The sequence below is a fragment of the Lissotriton helveticus genome, chromosome 3_1 (genome assembly GCF_964261635.1).
Source record: "Lissotriton helveticus chromosome 3_1, aLisHel1.1, whole genome shotgun sequence".
Lineage (NCBI taxonomy): Eukaryota > Metazoa > Chordata > Amphibia > Caudata > Salamandridae > Lissotriton > Lissotriton helveticus.
The window spans coordinates 1,000,994,932-1,001,017,698 of NC_136061.1; positions in this window are offsets into that span (position 1 = coordinate 1,000,994,932).

Here is a 22,767-nt window from a genome sequence, read left to right on the forward strand (position 1 = left end):
CTCCCCAATACTCTCCGTCTGAGTGGAGTGATCCATAGTTTCAGGCTTCACAACACTAAAATCTGTTTGAGTTTGGGCTGTGACCATCACAGCCCTACCAACCTTTTCAGGAGGGAACTCAGTTTGTGTGTGGGCTGTGACCATCACAGCCCTGCCAACCTCTTTAGGAAGGAATTCTGCTTGAGCTGGGGCTGTAGCCATCACAGCCCCACTAACCTTTTCTGGAAGGCCTACCATTTTGGAATGGGTTTCTTGTTCTACCCCAGCCCAGGCTGAGATCTCTAGATCATTTCCCAGTAGACAATCTACAGGCAAGTTTGTAGACACTGCCACTCTCCTGGGGCCAGTGACACCTCCCCAGCTGAGATTTACTACTGCCATGGGATGATCTTTCTGTACTCCATCAATGTTGGTCACCTGATAGGTGAACCCAGGTAAAAGTTGTCCTGAGGGGACTAGATTATCAGTCACCATAGTGATGCTAGCACCTGTGTCTCTGTAGGCTTCTACTTTCTGGCCATTGATGTGGGGCTCCTGTCTGTACTCTCCCAAAGTGTTGGGACAAGCAGTGAAGCTGAGCAAACCCCATGCCCTCTTCACAGGCAAGAGTAGCTGTGTTAGGGGACCTGGTTAGGCCAGAGTCCACATGAGTTCCCGAAGTAAACCCAGCCAAATTCTTGGGGGCACTCCCACCACCTGGGGGATTACTACTAATAGTAACAGGAGGTCTGGGAGCATTACTTGGGGGAATGTTTTCCTTATTTTTGGCCCTTGGGCAACTGCTGTCAGTCTTCCAGTGGCCAGGCTGTTTACAGACATGGCAATAAGGTTTCTTTTGGTTAGAGGAAGTGTTTTGGGACCCACCCCCACCATTGGAGTTTTGGGGCCCTGTGGAGGACTTGTCTTTTGATTTATCCCCACCTTTCTCTTGAGGCTTGGTAGAATCTTTCTTCTGGTCACCACCCTGATATTTAGGCCTAATCCTGGTTCTGACCCATTTGTCTGCCCTCTTACCCAATTCTTGTGGAGAGGTCAGATCAGAGTCCCCCAGGTGCTGGTGTAGAAGCTGGTTTTGACAAGTACTAAGAATCTGCTCCCTCATAATCAAATTATACAATCCTGTAAAGTCCTGTACTTTGCTGCCCAATAACCAGCCCTCCAGAGCCTTAGTAGCACAATCTACAAAATCAGTCCAGTCCTGAGTCTGTGTCTTCTGGGTATCCCTGAACATCAACCTGTACTGTTCAGTGGTTAAGCCAAACCCATCAATCAGAGCACTCTTCAGGACAGTGTAATTGTTAGCATCCTCATAACTAACTGTGAGGAGCTTATCTCTACCTTTTTCTGAAAAGGAGAGCCATAAGATTGCTGCCCACTGACTTTGGGGTACCCGCTGTACTTTGCAAGCCCTCTCCAAAGCAGTTATCCATTTGTGGATGTCATCCCCATCTTTGTAGGGGGGCACAATCTTACTCAGGTGTCTATTGTCATAGGACCTGTCTTTATCCTTAGGGATATTGCTGCCACCAGTGGAATCTAATCCACTTAACTTTTGCTCCCTTGCCAAAGCAAGTTTTGTTTGGGCTAGGGCAAGTTCGTCCTTCTCTATTCTGAGTTGGACTTCCCTCATCCTAGCCTCATGTTCTCTCCTTTGAGAGGAAGTCATTCCCCTCTGAGAACCTCTAGAGCCATTGGAGTGGAGAGATTCACCTGAGTGAGATCTGTCCCTCCTATACCTCTGGTTAAACCCACTTGAAGGCCTGAATAGGGCTGTCCCATTCTCAGCCCCAAGTTGGCTTAAGTTAGCCTGGCTAAGTCCCCTGACTATAGTTTGCCTGTCGACCTCTCCCTCAGAATCTTCTTCAACCTCCTCTTCCTCCTCTTATGGGGTTGGAGAGTCATCTTCTGTGGAGGGTACACCCTCACCTGTATTATCTGAGGGGCCTGGTTTAGAGGCCTTCTCAATGTCAGCTCTCTCTAGGAGTTCTATCAGGTGTGGGATGGTAGGCTTGGAACCCTGTTTCAATTTCCTTGAGGTACACAAGTGTCTCATCTCTTGGAAGTTGAGCATGTCATATCTGGAGGGTGCCCTGGGAGGGTCACTCACCACAGGTAGAGATCCAGATGGGTCACCTGTGCCAGACATGATCTAGTGAGGTATGGTGTGTGCACCTACCTACACTAAGTGTTTCCTACTGAACCTCCCTAGGAGTTGTAGTCAGGGTGTGCTAGGCCCTTTGGTCTACAACAACTAAGTTCAGTAGAACTTAAGTATTCTAAGTATTGTTTTATATGTACCTATAGGTACCTGTATGATCTTTCAAATGATATTGCAAAGATTACAATTGGTAAAACAACAGCAAGCTCAAATCCCAACCGCTGCACACCAATGTGAGAAGTTGGCCTGGTATATGATGTTCACTATTCTAGTGAGCACCTTGCACCAGTCCAAACAACCCATATGGTGATGGTTGTAAAGTCAACCTTATAGACCAGCTATCCTAGTGGTAGCATGGACAAAAGCAGTCTTAGGCTAAACTCAAGAGGGCATGTGAAGCCAGGTGTTGTTACCATAGTCAATCCATTTAATACCAAGTGAAAGGACACCACACAGGTTGTATATCAAAATATATATGTATTTATTTCTAACACAATCCTCTGAACTCTTTATGAGGTCAGAGGCACCAGCACAATACATGATACTTAATTAAAATACAATAAGTTGCACAAAATACAGTAATGCCCTAGGGGCACTTAGAACTATATACTAAAATAGTGGTATAAGAACCACGTCACGAATAAAGGAAAGGCCTAGGGCCTGGAGAATCGCTGGGGCTACACTGTACTACCAATGGATGGAGAGCAGGAGGCCCACGGGATGCGCGTGCAGTGTCTTTACACGCACGCAAGTTACCATGGAGTTAGAATGGGAACGAAAGAAATGGAAAATAGTTCTTTTAGGATACGTCCGGATGGACTAGGGAAAAGCTACTTGAAACTAGGACACTAGGATAGTCAATACCCACAGGGGTACCGAAATACTTGCGTTACCTCACCCACAGGAAGCGGGTGCATAGGTGTCAAAGTGTGTCGGGTTTCGTCGCTGATTCAGATGGAGCCTTGGATAAAGATGCTGCAGGCGACCAGGAGAGAAGTGTCCGGGTGGATCCAAGGGCGGATCGAGGATGAAAAGTACCTGAAAGCAGAGGGGACAGAGTCTGGGTCACTAGCCAGTGACCAGAATGGAACCAGGAAGGAACCAGGCGATGTCGCAAAGCAATCAGGTGATGTCATGAAGCTTGTCTCTGCAGCCACGTGGACCAGGAGGTGTCGAACACAACCAGGAGCTGGATACGGACTGTCCCACAAAGGATCTCGCTGTCAGCCGTGTCGGCTTCCGGATTGGAGTCAACAAGCCTTGGCAAAGGCAACCCACGCAGAAAAGGCAGATGGCTTCTTAATCAGACCAGCAAGGTCTGATGGGCTGCTCCTTTTCAGGGGAGCAAGGGTCAGTCTGGAGCAACCAGACCAGTGTTGTAAATTGAAGGCTTCGTCATCACAGAGGCCACTAGCCAACGGGCAAGTGACCGGACAGATGCGTCAAGCAGGAACATGCAGAAGGGCCCCACGCAGAACTCGTGGTGTGTGGAGGGCTTATCTTCGGTGCAGTTGGTGCTCGGGGCTGGGGCTTCTCAATCTCCAGTGCACAACTTCGAGGGTGCCTCAGAAGTTGCACGGAAAGCAATTCGCTGGCTTTCCAAGATGGCCGGTCCCACGTCTCGCGTCACCTCCATGGCTGTCAACTTTGCTGTGGCTGTGGATCAGACTGAAGGAAGTCTGGAAGTCCGGGTCTTGTCAGGCTCTTTGCTCAGGCTCCGGCAGGAGCATCGACAAAGCAAACCGTTGATCGATTGATGGTGCCTGCTTGTGCAGGGTGGTCACTCCTTGACCACAAGGGAGATTCTCCAGTCTTCTACGTCGAGTAGGATGTCGAAGGTCCAGAGTTTCGTATCAGAGTTTCAGTCAGGATAAATCTAAAGTCTTGGGACTCAGCTCCTACCTATATACCAGATCTAGGGGCTGGATTACCTGCTAGGTCCCTCCTATGGGTGGGACCCAGGAAGGGGGTGGTACACCCCTTTCCCTTTGTCCAGTTTCGCGCTAGAGCTGGGGCTGGAGTGCCCCAGCACTGGTTTGAACTGGACTATGAATGGGACACCTTGTGTGCCCCAGGCAGTGTCTCATTTCATTCAGCCCTTCCTGCCCCAATACACTATAGCCTGTCTGGGGTGGTGCTAGCACCTCCCAAGACAGGAAACCTATTGTCCAAACCTCCCTCGCTGGACGGACTCTCAGCAGTAGGAGGTCAGACTTGTGTCTGTGGCAGCAGCATCCATTTTGTGATGCTGAGGCTCTGGTTAACTTTAACCGGGATTAGTGGAAGTAACATGTCCTCTCCCTCTAGAAGGGTGGAATGCTACCCCCATCGCCAGAACTGGTGAGGGGGTAGTATTCCAAAGCGTATGACACCTTACACAACATGTTTTGATAGAGCCAAACCAAAGATAGCATTTAACCGCAAGGTTCATAATGCACTTGAGTATATGGTATGGCTATATCATAGAACAGCTATAAGGACATGGTTCCGAAAGCTGCAGACAGGCTCAGCTCATGCTAGAGCACCATCTCACATAAAACCAAGCACTCTGCCTCCATGGTTGTTAAGGCCTGCCATAGGAGTGACTTATAGGTGCATATGTGTCTATATATAAGGGTAGGTATAGGAATACTATACCTAAGCAAGGGGTGATTACACGACCTTGCCCCAACTGAGTGATCAGCCAGTTGTGTCAGTTTGGATAGCCAGCCAGGGGTGGCATTAGATATGCTGCAGCCCCTGGTAGGCCGTGGGTGCACCTATGCCCTGGGCACCTATAGTACACTGTACAGGGACTCATAAGAGTGATCCAATATCCAATTAGGTATATACCTAAGGGACATGGAATCCATTTTATAGAGAGAGCAGATAGCCTGGGGCCCTGATTAGCAGGATCCCAGGCCAACTAAGTCGAAAACCAGCTAAACACAAGGAAAAAAATCTGGGGTAGCCATAGTCAGGTATCCACCTTCCTACATTTGGGGCATTAGAGACTGCCCAAAATTACAATTCATAGAAGATACCTTTTTGAAAAAATTGGTTTCATTGCCAAAATCATGCTCTAATTATAATTGTCATATGGAGCTGCGAGTCCCCTATGTAACTGATAAAATTTGTGTGGCCCCCATCTTAATGTGGCACTCGGTCTGGAGGAAGGAGACTCTCTTGTTAACGAGGGATGTTATAAATGACGTCCTGAAGCTGGATGGTGCAAATAATATCAGTTGGTTATGTTATGTTGAATCTACCCTTCAAGCAGCTGGGTTACATCATCTGTTCACAGATCCCACAACTTGCTGGTCTATTTCTAAAAAAGATTTAAAAAATTCTTTGTTATCTAGATTACAGGCAAGGGAGAAGGTCTCCAAATTTAAGATTACAACTGTTAGAGCATTCTTGGAGGTTCCAAGTATAATGCAAATGGAGGTGAATTCAATCTATCCATAGTTCGTCACTAACTTACAACATAGATGTATTTTGATTAGTTTTCGACTGAATTATATTCCTCGTAACATCTATGTAACATCTTAATAGCCATTTTACACATGTGATGATCGATCTATTCAGAATGGTTTGCATTTTTTATTTTTCTGTAATTTTTATTGTGAGGAAAGGAAAAGGTTTATTGTCCCCCTTATCCGTAAAATTAATCTTAGGCAGTGTTGTGTGGCCATGTGTTATCTGCAGTTATTACCTGATCCTTTTACTTGTTTTTCGTTTGCGTCCTTCTTTTTATCTGCTTTAAAAAAGAGACGATTACTTCATCAATCTGATAATTAACTGAAGCATTATCTGTTTGAATTGTGTTAATTATTGTACGAATATATGAATTTTTTATATTCCTTTTTGTCCTTTTAATCTTTGTAATAAGAATAATGTTGTTTTTAATGCGTTTCTTTTTCTTTGGTAAAATTGGAAAATGTTTTATCTGTAGAATACTTTTTATGCCATAATTTTGTTGGTGAAATAAAGTTATTTCTGACTGACTGAATAATTATTTTTGTTTCAACATAAAATGAAGAGCTTGGTCAGGCTCTATGTCTATACCCTTTAGCACAACACCCTTATCATAACAATAGCTTCCAGGAGTTGTAAAATTAGAGTATAAGAACTTTGGTCATTGGTTGAGATACTAATACCCACTATCTATGATGAGTCGATTTCTGCTAAGTTTATCATAGAGATTTTTCTTGCGCCACCCTTGCATTTCGAGGTATCATTGTTAATATTGTCTTTCTTACTGCCTTAAAAGGAGGCATCATATCACCCTTGTTAAATAAATCCTCCATTGAATACTCCATTTTGGGCAATTGCCAACCCATTACAAGTGTTGCTTTTCATGACAAGATTATTTTAAATGTGTTTTCGTGACAACTGAAATCCACGTTGATTGTTACAACCTCTAAGATCCTCTCAATCTCAATTCGTCCTACGACACAGAATTCAGATGACATACTGAGACTACTCATGGTGGCCCCACCTCCTTCTTTGTTCTTCAAGATCTGTTGAGCACTTTCAATATGGTTGATTCTCTAGTGTTAGGGAATCTTTCATAGATTCACATGCTTGAATCATTCCCCGTCATCGAAGTGGGAGTCCCACGGTACCATAGTAAAGCAGTATGTATCAGTATAATCGGTTGTAAAGGTAATGCAAGGTTCAGCTTAATTGCCTATTTATGTCCTTTTTTAAAAAGGACCAAAGTTGAACAATGACCAGCCAGGCAACAGCACCCTTAGAACACTCCACTCCCAAGAGAGGCATCTTCTGTCAGATTTTTACCGCACATCGCATGTGAGGGAGTCTCCCTGAGCTCTGCTCAGTTCTTCAGCTTTGGTGATTTCCAAATTGATTTCTCTCTGTTCCAGTATGTCAGAACTGGTCAAGAAAAGACTCTTTAGACCTTGTGCCACCTGTGGTAACAAAAGGCTTCATTCAGAAGGTCCTCATTAAGAATGTATTTATTGGCTTCATCCATCCCACAAGGCGAGAGACTGCAAAATATGCAGAGCTTTTTCCACCAAAACCCTCAAAGACCATCAGGGAAGACTTTTACTATGATTGCAGAAACTGAAATCTAAAACTGCTGTCGTTTCTGAGAAGGAAAGTAGTGAGTGTTCTACTTCCTCGCACTCTTCCAAGAAGAGGGAAAGGTCTCAACATGAGCCTCCTCACATAAGCAAGAAAGCCTTTAAAAAGACCCACCATCGATCTGCACAAGGCTCCTCTCATGAGGGAAACAGAATAAGGGCTTCTGCAGGTGCTAATTCTGAGCCTTCCACGCCATCTTCAGCCCTGCCAATGAAACCTAGATCCTACTCTGAACTGGTTTGAAAAAAAGATCAAACTAACTGGTAGAATGTTGTCAATGTCACCATGCCTCCTCGAGAGGATCCATCTACTACAGATGATGATGATGGTAATAGGGAAGAAGGTGAAATGACAGACAATCGAACCGTCACCAACGAATGAGACGATTACCTTATCCCTCCACCTTCACCTTCACCTCCAGCACCACAACCATAAATCCACATGAAGATATTGGTGGTTTTCATATGCTAATGGAGAGAGTGGGAAAAAGTCTCCAGCTCCCCATTTCTGGCAACCAATCGGACTGCTTTCTATATGATTTCAAAGAGCAATCCAGAAAAACAGTCAGAGCAATACTGATTGTAGATTATAATGAGGAGGTAGGAGTGAAAATAATGAAGACACCAGCTACTGCCAATGCTGTTCTACCCAGGATTGACCAAAAATATAAGCTGCCAGAATACTCGTCTGTCGGTTTAATAGGACATCCAAAACTTGATTCGGTTATTACTCAGGCTGCACAACTCAGATCCAAAAATCCTTCTAGCCCAATCTCAATTCTGCCTGACCAGGAGGGCAAACAGTTTCATAATATCGATAAGAGATTCACAGTGATGTCAGGTACAACTGTCCATGCAGCAAATTCTGTGGCTATTATGGGGCGATATGATTGGCAGATGTGGTTGGACATCGCCACATACCTAGTTTTCTTGCCGTAGGACAAAAAAGCTGAAGATACATGCATCTTGCAGGAAGGCGAGAGACCAGCACCTAACATTATTGACTACACAATGGATATTGCATCCATAGGTTTCTGGCAATTGGCAGGATCAGCAGTTCTTCGGCGCCAGGGTTGGCTCAAAGCCACATCATTCCGGCCAGAAGTACATACTAAAATCTTCGATGAGCCCTTCAACCGCAATTCTTTATTCGTTAAGAACATCGATGACGCCCTACAGACTATAAAGTCAGACACTGAGACAGCAAGATCATTAGGAACTCTGTAGTTCCATAAGACTACTTTTCATGGAGCTCATGGGCTAGAAACATACATGTATCATGGAAGATACCAGAGGTATCAACCACAGTCCTACCAGCAGCAAGGTGGTCCTAGCTCTCATCACCTATGGCCAGATCCTGGAGTTCATTCAGGTTCAACCTCATACTCCACCAACAAAATTCCTCCCATCTCACCCTGATCTTCTTCGCAAGGAGGCATTAGCTATGTAATCAAAAAAGGCCAGAGAACGTGTTCCACACTCTCAGAAAAGAAAGGGGTCTTCCTCCTGTTTTTTTCCTAGTGAGGAAGAAATTAGGGGGTTAACGCCCCATTCGTGATCTCAGGAAACTCAACAAATACCTGAAGAAATAATCTTTCCATATGATTACCTTCCAGGAAATTCTCCACCTTCTCAACCACTGAGATTTTCTAATCAGCCTCAATCTCCAAGATGCCTATTTCCGTGTGCCCATCCACCCCAGGCATCGCAAAGTCCTCGGATTCACAGTATCTGGCAGTCATTACAAGTTCAAGGTGCTGCACTTTGGTCTCCGATCCGCTCCCCGGATATTTACAAAAATGTCTTGCCCCAATGGCAGCCCACCTGCAACAAAAAAGCCTTCCAATTTTCCCATATCTCATTGACTTGCTAATAAAGGCTCCATCCTTCCAGTAAACGTCATAGGATACTTCCATGTGTCTTCAATTCTTTCAAACCCTGGGGCTCACGGTCAACTTCCAGTTTTTCTCTCCTTTCTCCTTCAATGAGAATAACCTTCCTCAGAGCAATTCTAGACACATTGCTAGACAAGGCATTTTTGTCCGTAAACGGGAAACAGAAACTTTCCTCACTAGCCTGCTCTCTTTAAAAAATAAAGTGCGCTTCAGTTTGCCTGATCAAGTCTCCACTTTGCATGATGTCATCAGCCATTCTCCTGGCACCTCATGTGTGTCTCAAAATGTGACCTTTCCAGGAGAAACTGGACACACAGTGGCTTCAGGTGGAAGGGCAATTTGACGACATCACTCAGATCATCAAAGTAATAAAAATAGCTCTGTGGACAAGCTCTGACAACCTCTCTGCAGGATTAACATACATTCCTCTCCTTTCGGAGTACGTCATTACAACAGATGCTTCTCTAGATGGGTGGAGTGCTCACTTACAATACCTACAAATCCAGGGCAAGTGGACTCCAGAGCAATCCAGGATGCATATCAACTTCCTCGAGCTCAGACCAAACTCGCTGGCTCTCCACAGCCTTCTTGCAGAGGATTCAGGGGTCTTCTGTGTTTATAAGAACAGACAACATGACAAGTATGCATTACCTCAACAAACAGGGAGGTACAAGATCCAAAGGTCTGTCTCAGGAAGCACAAACTATCTGGCAATGGGCACTATGTCATCCAGTGACCATAAGAGCAGAACTTCTTCCAGGAGTGCCCAACTCTCTAGAAGACACCTTGAGCAGAATGACCCAGAGTTGTCACGAATGGGAATTGTACCAACTTGTTCTGGATGTCATATTTCAACGATGGGGCAAGCAAAAACTGGATCTGTCCACTTCTCAGAAGAACAAGAAATACCGGTTTTAGGCTAGCAGGTAACCTCAATAGGGATCCTGGGGAATGCCTTTTTGATGCATTGGGCCAGTATTTATGCCTATGCTTTTCCCTGCATACCATTTGCTCCCAGGCTCCTCATGAAAATGAAAAGGGAACCATGCCGGTTAATACTAGTCGCTCCACGATGGCCCAGACAACACTGGTATGTTTATGAAGCTTCTCATGTTGTCGGAGGACAACCACATTCAACTTAAGCCCCAAGTAGTCTTGTTATTGATGAACAACCAGCAGGTCTTTTAATCAGACCCCATATCTCAGCATTTATCAGCAGGGGTGGCTCCTCCATTGGAGCGGGAGACCGTCGACCCACTTAAATGTCCATCAAAGCCCCAGAGATGAAACATAAAATGGTAATTTATCACCATTTTATTTTTCATCATCCTGTCCTGAACCAAGTGTTAGGATGGAGTGGGGCCTGCTCAGTAGCAGCAGGGAAGAGTAGCGGGCAGAGGGCTGCCTATGCACTGTTTAGAACGGTGCATGTCTCTTTGTCCAGCCGTCTTGCTACGGCCAGCCAGACATGGGCGCTTTAAATCTCTGGGCCGAGAGAAAGTGCAGGCCTCCAGTGCCCTGGGGTATGCTGTGAGAGGCCAATCCCTCCAATCAGGGCACTCTTCTCATGCTGGTTAACAGCATGTAAGCAGTGCAAGACTGGTCATGGGAGTTTGCTGGGGCCCGCACCGCAGTCTCCGAATAAGAGGCCCGGAGCGAGGAGGACGTCGTATCATCTGGATTCAGGTAAGTTTCAATGTTTTATGTGTTTGCGCACGCACCCACCCATTTGCCCAACCCCCTCTTCTATGATGCCAGCCGCCACTATTTATCAGCCTCGCTTCTGAGTACCATCAGCTCCAGCACCTCGTGATTCCAGTGGTTTGTAAGAGTATCCTTGCAAAGACCAGAGCTGACCCTACCAACAAATCGTATCACCTTAAATGGAAACGATTTTGTCTATCGTGCGAGAAATCTAATGTACACCCTATCACATCACCTCCAGAAAAGGTGGTGCCATACTTGCAATCTCTAACCAAATCCGCTCTGGCGAATTCCTCTGTTTAAGTGAATTTTGCTGCTATTTTAAGGTACAGGTGAACCTCGGGATCTCCTTCCTTGTGGTCCCACAGATTAATTGTCCAATTTCTTAAAGGACTATTTAGAGCTTATCCTCCAATAAAGTCCCTGCCACCTTCATGGCAGCCTAACACTGTACTAGCCCAACTGATCGAACCTATCCATTGGACTGAACTAAACTTCCTTACTTGGAAGGTGGAGTTGCTACTAGCTCTTACTTTCGCTAGAAGAATAAACAATTTGTAAGCATTTCACTATTATGGAACCTTTTTTACAATTCAAAGATAGCATGGTAATTCTTTGGACTAGTCCCAAATTCATACCAAAGGTTGCCACCGATTTACATCTCAATCATCCAGTTATGCTAAAGACTTTCTTTCCCAATCCTCAAACAGCTCTTCATACTCTTGATATCAAGAGGTGCTTAAAGTTTTACTTACATCGCACAAAGCATATTCATACTACAGATCAACATTTTGTGGCCTACAGAAACAATAACAAAGGTGGACCAGTTTCCAAGCCTACCATAACAAGGTGGATTTCAACAGCCATACAGTTCTGTCAATCTAAAGCAAGCAGGCCTTTAAGACAAAAAACTAAAGTGCACTCTACAAGAGCAGTCTCTACAATGGCAGCTTTATTTCCTGGGATGCCCATCAAAAGTATATGCAATGCTGCAACCTGGAGGAGCAGGCGCACTTTCACCCAGCATTACTGTCTGGATTTGTCGCAAAGCACTGATACAGCCGTGGGTCAAGCGATACTTCAGCATCTTTTCCAATAATGTGAGCCTGTTACCATGCAATGTATGTTGTACCCACCATCCCCTGTCATATTTATCCATTATTTTATTGGTTATATATTGCACTGCTAACTATTCTGATTCAAGAGTGTGAATCTATGAAAGATACCTCAATACTTTCAGAAACAACTTGTTACTTACCTGTAACTCCCATCCTCCAGTACTGGTATCTTTTATAGATTCACGTGCGACTCACCCTCCTCCCCTTAGAGACTTTCCTTCTTGGAAAGTGAGGACTAGCCTCTAGTGCTTGGAAAATCTGAGGGACGATTCCTCTGTTGAGACTGTTCTATGGGTGCTGTGCTTGATTGGTCATTGTTCAACTTTGGTCCTTTTTTTTAAAAAGGACATAAATAGGCTATTAAGCTGAACCTTGCATTATCTTTACAGCCTATTATAATGATACATACTGCTTTGCTATGGTACCGTGGAACTCCCACTACGGTGACGAGGAAAGATTCAAACATGTGAATCTATGAAAGATACCAATACTGGAGAATGGGAATTACAAGTAAGTAACAAGTTCTTTATTGGACACTACTGACAATTTTATCTTCAAGCATCGTTATGAGGGGTGAAGTCCTTCTTCAAGCATGGATATGGGAGTAATTTAATCATTTTGTGCCAGACCCAATGAATTGCTCTTATCTCTTCCTATCCTCCTCTACCAGTATAATTTGGGGTGCCCCAGAGATCTTTTTAGTCTGGTTGCTGAGCTTGGCATTGCCATCCATCAGTATGTTGATGACACCCTGTTATATCTAATGTTGCTGTCAAAAGCGGGTGTCCATTACCTATGGAACTGCTTCTCTTTGATTGAATCCTGGATGGTGTAGCCAGGGCCGGGCTGGCCGTAGCATGGACAGGGTGTTTCCCCGGTGGGCCGCTAAGATAGGGAGCGTTTTGGGGCCCCTGGGGTACCGATTTTGTTACAGGGCCGTTTTTGTAGCATAGCTGCAATATCGCCCCCTGTAACAAAATCGGCCGAACCCAGTCCTGGCAAACCGCTCGACCACAGCCCGAACCACCTGGGGGGCCGGCCGAGCACTTTGCCAGGGCCGGTTTTGGTTCCCAGTCTGGCTATGGGTGTGGCCATCCTAACACTCAGTCTACAGGTACTTTCTTTTATCTTCCTCTAGGACATACCTTCCAGTTTTGCCTTATATATTAATTCTAACTAAAACTGATGTGACTCCTGTCCTGTCCTTGGTTTCCTACTTGATTCCAAATTACATGGGCATAATGTTGCTGCAAAGTGCAAACCGCCCAAATACAATTCTCGCAACTCCGGTTAAATCCTTTTTTCCCTCCTAACTTACAACCGATTTTTGATGACCGATGCTGCCCCATGTTGATAGGAGTGTTCCCAAAGCTGACCTTCCTAAATGTGTCTCACTTCCCTCGATGGTAATTGTACACCCTGCTTCCCATGTTGTCACAGGCATCTCCCTCATTCTTACATGAGTGCATGTGCTACCCGTAGAAGTCCACATTCTATACAAGTTAGCCTGTCTGGCCTGCAAGGACATTATTGTACATCAAAAGTCTTATTCGTCTGCCAAGTTCCAAACTTCTGCAATCCGCCTGCTCTTCCTGCAAGTTCTTGGCTCATCTTCAACAAATGTTTTACTCTAAATCAGGGCTTGTCTGCCACATTCCTCAGGGTGTGGAACGTATTTCCACCATCTGTAAAACTCAATCCTACTCTATAGATGTTTAGGAAATAGTTAAAGATCTTTCTTTTTAATGAGTATTTAGCATAATTGGCAAAATGTACATATATGCTATGTTGGTCAAGTGCTGCATAATATATTGTGATTTGATTGTTAGTCTGTTGTATTTTGTATTGTTGTTCAGTGTTCCTTTAGCCCATTATCAAAAGTCCACACTTTATAGAATGCATTATAAACTAAATAGGAACTGAAGCAGGAGCTGGTTGAAGGCAGCATCCAAAGAGGTTTATTGTCTATGTTCAGCTCAACATCTACTCTCTGTGACAAACTTTGAACATGATGAAAATCGCCTGTGATTGGGCAGTAGTTCTGAAGACGAAAGCAGGATGCATGGTAAAAGGTGGCAGGATCCTGAGTCTCCCATATCTCACAGATATCCATTGGCCTTGGACTAAATTGGAGCCCCCTGGATGGCTGGGCTCCCTGAAAGGTTAGGGCCCCCGTCTGCTGTAGGGGCTTCGGTGCTTGTGTTATGCCGAACGACGCCATTGCCTGTTTTTTTCTTTTCTGAGGGTTAAGACAGGCTTGGAGCAAGTTGACACTTATTGATGTCACATTGTCCTCAATTGGTGTAACAACCTGCTCTCCCATATTTCTTTTTCACATTTTAGCAAATGTCCCGCACAAGCACAGATGGTGGCAACTTTCAGCTCCTAGTGTGTTTCTCTTGGAAACCTCTATTGTTTAGCTGGAAATGTCTCCTTTCCTCACGCTGGGGCACCCACTCACCAAACACCGCTCGTCTGTTCTTCCTATAACTTGCTTTTCATAACAGGGCAGTCTTAGGACTCCAACAAAGAGACCACAGGGATAGAACAGGGAAAAGTCAAACGTATTCTGTGAGAAATCTTTAGGTGGGAGCCATCTTTCGTTCCCAGTCTTTTGATGGGTAGCACACACTTACTGTCTCATTATGAGTGCCTTGGTACCTGGCCTGTCAAGTGTGACCCCTCACCCCCAACTGGAGTTACCAATCCGAGAACATCGCTAGCTCCGGAGGGAGGTGGAGAAAGTGACATGGAGAAAATGTGGGAACCTCGGGGCTTTTTTTTATAATGAGAATGTATACCAGCTGAATCGGCAATTCCGATTCCACTCAATTACTCCGTGGTTTATCAGCCAGAGCCCGCAGCTACTTCCCCAGCCAACATCTCTGGGTGACTGTACTGAATATGCAACTTTACCTCGGATCTCGTAATTGCAGCACTTGTAATCAGCAGTGTAAAGAAGGCTGGACTGCAGCCAACCTCAGTGACGTGGTTTTATATGAGGAAAATCCCAAATTAATTATTGTCTCCTTTTGAGGTGGTGCCAAGAAACCGATGAGTCCAACCAGTGAGGCTATCATTTTTCAGGACTGCGTGAAGGATTGCATACCCCACGACCCAGCCATCCACTGTAAACACACACATTCCTGAGAAGGGAGATGGCACCGAAAAGAGAAATGCTAGAAAAACCAGTACACAAAAATGTTGGGCTGGGTGGAGAAAAACATGAATTCTCAAAATACTCAAAGACTTACTTTCAAATGTTGTTTTAAAAGGCAGTCAATTTCAACACAGTTTGTATGCTTCCACCATTTAAATGCGAAAGTAATGTCGATTATTTTAGCGACTGTCTATTTGAGCATTGCCAGTAGATACAGGTTTGCTTTCTGGTCTGTCGGTAAGCTGCCCAGTGACGCTTAATATATCCTTTATCAAAATGGTGAGTTATATTTTATGTGGCCTGGGGTGTATAGGCCTTTCGACTTTCTGTAGCTCGTGCAGGCTGCAGAAGGAACGGATGCCCTTTTCAAATAAAACAGCATCAGCTTCTGACCAGGTGGTATGGTAAGATGAGCAAACTATAACTCACACCCCAGCCATGCACTACTAATGGCACACATAAAAAATCACCGATGACGTGAAAAGACATCATTGGTGACCTCTCAAGTAACAAAACTCATGAATTTTTAGTGGATTATAGGGTTTATTTTGTAACCATAACTACTTTAGGTGTGTTTTTTTCTGTGAATTTCTGAGTTTGTTTTTTTACAGGTGTTATAACAGGTGTTATAACCAATGTAACCATAACTTCACTTTAACCATTTTTGTTTCTGGTACTATTTAGGGTTGGCTCAGACCCTATGACCAGCCCACCGTCGTTGCCCAGCCCTGCTGCACACAGACCTTGTCAGTGCGTAGCTGGAATGTGCTGAAGGGCCTGGGCTAAGTCTAGGCCCTGAAACCAACTCACTGTGGTTGCCATCCATGCTGCACTTAGACTTTGGCCAAACCCTGTGTCCAACTGGTTGCAAACGACTAACCCTCTTTGAGCATGGCATTTGGTGTGACCGCAGGCCAGGCTATTTGCCCTTCCTTGCGCAGCGGGCCAGCGCCACTATGCACTGCCTTTTTCTTAATGTTGTTAAGGGTTGGCTAACCAAATTGTGGTGTGTGGATACTCATCTGTGGTACTGCAGGTCGGTTAAAAGGGGGTTGTTAGAAATGGGGGTCTCTAGTTGGCAATGGTTTGCACCTTGTCCAAGTAGGGACCCTTCCTTCTAGTCAAGATAAGGGAGTTACACTCCTAAAATAACCCCTGCTCACCCCCATGGTAGCTTGGCACGAGCAGTCATGCTTATCTTAGAGGCAGTGTGTAAAGCATTTGCACATAACCAACAGTAATACAGTGTAAGCACTACAAAAGGACACCCCACCAGTTTAGAAAAATATCCAATATTTTTATATACTGAAGACAAGACCAAAAACAATACAAATCTACAATACACTACTTAGAAATCTTCAGTTATCAAAATAACCTTGAAAAACAGTTCCTTGAAGTCAATAGCTCCCTCTGGGGCTATCACGACATCGTGAACAAATAAATCCAAACAGTTCTGGCTGACCGCGGCGTCGTGGGCCACCTACGGTGTCAGGAAGACCCGCAAAACAGTACCTTTTAGAAATGCAGGACGTCAGCGATCTCTCGTCCGAAAGCACGGCGTCAGCAGGCGTCTGTTCCGGAGGTCAGTGCAGGAGTCATCGAACCCTTGAAGTCACTCGTGTTGCAGATCGAACTCCTCGCGGTTGAAGTCAGGAGCTCTGGGTTCGGCAGGCGTCGGGTGCTGCGGTGCGAAGTGCAGCGGTGCAGCGTGCGATGCCCACAGGTCGTGGTGCGAGCAGCTGCTCGGTGGCAGCATCAGATGGCGCCGTCGGTTAGACCAGGGTTGCAGTGTGAAGTGATGCAGTGCTCGTCGCGGTGCTGGCATGACACAGTGCAGGCAGCGGCATCATCGGTGCTGAAGCGCTGTCGTCAGCTGACAAACTGGAGTCGATGGCGGCCGCGTCAGTAGGCCAAGGCTGCGGTGCAGGATGAGGGCGGTGCGTTGCGTAGCTTTACGAGTGGTGCCCTCGAACCACGGTGCAAGCAGCGGTGTCGATTTCAGCGTGGAGCGGCATCGTCGGGGATACCAAGGCATTGTGGTGAAGCGAGGCGGTGCCCACAAGTCGCGGTGTGAGCAGTGGCTCGGTGGCGGCATCAGCAGGCGTCATCGGTGAGACCAGGGTCGCGGTGCGGCATTGCAGCTTTGCCCTCTGCGGTGCCTTTAGAACACGGAGTTGGCAGCAGCGTTGTCGTCGGCGTCGGGTTGCTTTTTCTTCTGTTGCAGCACAAAACACACAGTCCCCAGTGCTGAGGGCAGAAGAACTTGTCTTTGCTGTTCCTGAGACTTCTTGAACAGGGGGCAAGCTCTACCTCAAGCCCTTGGGGAAACTCACAAAAGTAGATTTCAGAAAGTTCAGTTCAGTCCTTTCACTGCCCAAGACAGAAGCAGCCACTGCAGGTCAACACAGCAAAGCACTCAGCAACGTGGTAGTTCCTCCTCATAGCTTATCCAGCTCTTCTTCTTGGCAGTCTTCTTGGTCCAAAAGAGTTCTAAAGTTCAGGGGTTTGGGCTCCACTTTTTATAGCCCAAAATCCTTTGTCCTCTCAGGCAGAGAGTGTCTGTGCCCAGCCAGAACCAGTTCTGTCCTCTCTGGTGCAGCTTCTTGGCAGGAGGTGGAGACAGCATTGTTCAAGGCAGACAGGGCCTATTCAGGTGCAAAGGAAATTTCCTCCTACCACTCTAAATGCAGACTGGGCCTATTCAGGTGCTAGTGACAACTCCTCCCACTACTCTGAATGCAGCCCAGGTCTATTCAGCCCAGCCCTGACTCATTCAGGAAAGGCAGGACACACATCAACCCCCCCGGGTGGCTGTCTGAAAGAATGCACCTCCCCAACTCCTGTCACTCCAAAGCCAGACAGTCAATACACAAACCTAGCAGATGCACACTGGATGGCTAGGCAAGAAAATACCTACTTTCTAAAAGTGGTATTTTCAAACACAGAATGTAAAAATCACCCGCACTAAAAGATGCATCTTTAGATTCTGAGTGCAGGCATACAAAACTTTATTTTTGAATCTTGTCCCAATGGGAAGTTACATTTATAAAATGTTATAAATTAACTCCCATGCTTTCCTATGGGACAGATAGCCTTTCAATAGTGAAAAACGAAATTGGCAGTATTTCACTATCAGGACATATCACACACATCAGGGCATGTCCTACCTTTCACATACACCACACCCTGCCCACAGGGCTACCTTGGTCTTACCTTAGGGGTGACTAACATGTAGAAATTGGAAGGTTTAGGGCCTGGCATGTGGGTTCACTCACCAGGTCGACATGGCAGTAACAAACTGTGCACAGACCCTGTGGTGGCAGGTCTGAGTTACCTTTTCAGGGCTACTTCTGTGGGTGGCACAACCAGTGCTGCAAGCCCGCTAGTAGCATTTGATTTACAGGCCCTGGCACACTCAGTGCACTTTACTAGGGACTGACAAGTAAATCAAATATGGCAATTATAGAAACACCAATCCATAACACAATTTACACATAGAGTATATGCACTTTAGCACTGATCAGTAGTGGTAAACTGCCCAGAGTCCTAAAACCAACAAAAGCAGGTCAGGGAAAAATAGGAGGAAGAAGCAAAAGATAACCTTGCAAAAGGGGCCCTTTCCAACAGGGGTCTTTTTTTTGTTTTATTTAGATCCGCAGACAGACTGCTAACCCGGGTTTAAGGACTGTCTAGGCCACTCCACTCTACCCTGCACCACTCCACTCTACATCACTTCAAACAAACAATGGACAGTACGCCACTACACTCTATGACACTCTACTCTGGAAGACTTCACTCTCCACCACTGAACTCTACGCAACTCTACTCGGCATCACCTCACTTTATGCCACTGCACTCTACTTTGCACCACTCAACCCTACTACACTCTACGCCACTACACTATATGCCATTCTACTCTGCACCCCTGCACTCTATCCTGGATCACTTCACTCTGCTCCGGAAAATCTGCTCTATGCCACTGCACTCTATGCCACTCTACTCCACTTTACGCCACTCTGCTCTACAACAATTGACTCCACACTCTATGGCATTATACTCAACACCCTCTACGCCACTCCACTCTGCTCTACACCATTCCACGACACTCTATGCACTCCACTCTACTCCACTCTACCCAAATCAACTCTACAGCACCCTACTCCACTCTGTGCCCTTCCACTCTACAACACTCCTTTCTCTCCACGACACTCCACAGACTCTACTCCACTCCACGCCACTTCATGACACTCTACAACTCTGTACGCCACTATACTCCACTCTACTCTACTTTACAACACTTCACTCCATGCCACTCTCCTTTACGCCATTAGCATTTGGCAATTCTGAAGAACAGCCACACTGGTGTACACCGTGGCTAAAACATTGGCAAAGACCTATTGGCTATGCCAATGCTTGCCAATGCTTGTTTACCTTCCCAGTAAGTTTTCCCTCCCTTGACACAGTTGCGTAAAACTCAGCTTGTCAAAACTGCACCAGATTTATTAAATTGACTTTTGACCCCCCTTTTGACCCCCCTCCCTGTTTAACTTTGCCCCTTCCCCATTGAATCTGCATGAACGTTGAGGTGCTTACACTGGGCTTAACAGCCTTCCAAATGTCATGTAGATGGATTAACACTGAACACATAAAACGGTCCCCCCCCCCGTTGCAGCTGCCCAAAAATTGCACTGGCCGCAGATGACTAAACACAAATAATACCTCATGTGTATTCATCAAAATATGTCAGTTATTAGCTACAGAACACATTTTGACACCCCCCTTTTAACTGTGCTTCCCTTGACGATTCATCACCGATTTCAAATTACCAAGATTAAGCTAAAAATGCTAAACAACTACTAATTTTCATGCAAATTAATAAAAAAACGCTAAAGTTATACACAAATAAATAAATGCACCTTGTACACTCTGAACATGTATATAGTTTTTAACCCTTTCAAGCTTACCATAAAAATGTATTTAAAGGCTAATCCCTTGAAAAATATTGAACAGATTTACACCCAACTCAACAAGGACACTTCATTGACTAATGGTCTCCTTTCTTCCTAGTTTGGGGTAATGCCGTCCAGCTGTGTTTTCTGTACCAGAAAGCAAAGAATCTGACTAGCAATTAAAATTGAAAATGTCACTTTTTTACCCCTCCAGCCCCAACTTCTTTGGCCCATGATTTATAGATCTTCATGAAATAGGCCATAACCAACCTAGAGGAACTTACTATAACTCGCACACCTCTATATATAGTGTTGTATACTCACTAGGCAAACTGCATTAACTATCACGCTCCCCTTTACCATGCACTGAATATACCCTTTCATATTACATCACTTATACCACGTTAACTCACAGGATTCACAGTAACATTCATGACATCTCAAATGACATAATTTATAAGAACACCTTACAAAGTAAAGTGGCAAGTTATAGTTAATATAGTCAGCTTAGCGAGTTCACAACAGTGTGTATGGAAGTCTATGAGTTATATTAAGTTTTGCCCGGGGTGTAAATTATAAATGTAAGTTATAACTATAACTTTCAAATTTCTAGTGTTTGTGTGGTTTAAGGTCTTTTTGTATAGAAATATTAAAGCAAGTTTTCCTAACTATATCTGATCTTTACCCTTTGTATTTTTTCATTGTTTATATATTATTTGCCACACTCCACTGGTATAATTCTCAAAATGTTTGTTTTTCTCCATATTCACCAGACAAGTTCACTCAGCCTTGATCCCAACCCGAAATAATTTGCTCCCGCCCTGATTTAAAAAGTACACCCACAATAAACGATGAAGACAGACCAGTGGTCACAAAGGTCATAAAATATTCATACAAATCTCATGGAACTTCCTCATACCCAGATAAACATTCCATCACGCCGTGCCTAATACTTGTGTATAACCCGAATCATAATTATGATTTCACACCAAACATTTATTCTTCAATCGTTGACCCATCCTGTCCATGAACATAGAAAAGGGGTTTCAAATTTGGTTTTATTAACATTAATTGATAAGGGTAGGAAAACCCATTGAAAACCTGCAGGAGAAATGTCACACTGTTGAAGTAAGTTGAGGCTGAACGTCCACAAAGCCCAAACAATCTGACTCTGATACGGTGAACTGGTTTCTGTGAGGAATATTTGGCTAGTCCTTGGTAGAGGTCACAAATGAACAAACAACAGCAACACAGTTAAGAAAATAAACAATGCATAATGAATAAACCAATTTAGTTAAACAGATAAGAATGTAAAGAGAAACATTTCATTTAAATTAGCAAAATCTGATGTAGGCATACAATATTATATTTAAACTGAACTAGAATGCTTATTAAAAATGGCATACGTTAAGCAAAATCAAACAGGGAACTGTGCTTTATGTGGTACTTAAAGATAACCCTACCTCACAACATTCAAACAAACTCCCCAATGCCATGGTACCAATATTTTGGTATTTGAACAAAATATTGTTTTAAAAATATCAGGAGGCATAAATATCAGAAATGAAATATGGTGACAAGCAAATATTGTGAATGCACAAACATCTTTGACAATAATATTGTTTTTTGAGGTAAGTAATATCGTTGTCAATAATATCGATGTTTTTAATATCATTTTCCCAAATATAGTAGTTAAAATATAGTTTTTAAATCATTTTAATGCGTTTTAGTTGATATATTAATTTTATATTTAACTATTGTTTATATAAATGTTAATAATTGGTTTTAAAATATAGCTGGTAATTTTAAGTGATGTAGAATTTTGTATTCATTTTTAAAAGTAATTTATAGTGTTGCAGTGAGTGGTTTGGTTTGTAGGGGGATAGGGTAAGAAGGTAACTAGGTATTGAATGAATTAGAATGATTTAATAAACTTTACTTAATTATATGATTGATATTTATTATGTAATTTATGAAATACTGATTTATTTTGGGTATGTGTTATTTACAGACTGTTAGGTATATAGGGGTATAGAGTGGGAAGTTAAGTAATAATTAATTAACAATTAATTATTAATTCGTAATGAATTACTTAATTGATTTTTATTTCCATAATTTATCAATCAATCAGGATTTGTAAAGCGGTGATTAATCACCCAACAGAGTATCCAGGCGCTTGCAGGTCCCAAAGGCTCATTCGAACAGCCAGGTATTGAGGGCCCTTCGGAATTCTAGAAGTGACGTTGTGGTATGGAGTTGCGTGGGGAGGCTGAACAAAAAACGGCAGAAAAAGCAAGGAGAAAGCAGTGAAAATGAAGGAAAAACGGAGAGGCACTCAAGAATGGGGGAAAAAGCAAGGTGAAGGCAGTGAAAACAATGGAAAAGCAAGGAGAAGGCACACAAAAAATGGAGGAGAAAGCAGGACAAAGCAGTGAGAATGAAGGAAAAGCAAGGAGAAGGCTTTCAAAAAACAGGGGAAAAATCAAGGAGAAGACAGGAGCAAGAGCGATGCAGCAGCACAGGGAGAGCTGGGCCTGGGACCTGCTTGCTCAATGGGGTTGCACTGTAGCCTCTATTAAGTAGGTCCTGGGACGAGGGAGTACTCATTTATTTTACCTATATTTTAGTTGTGGGCTGCTAGGTTTGTAGGGGTATAGGGTGGGAAGATCATTAGGTAATGAATAATGATCTAT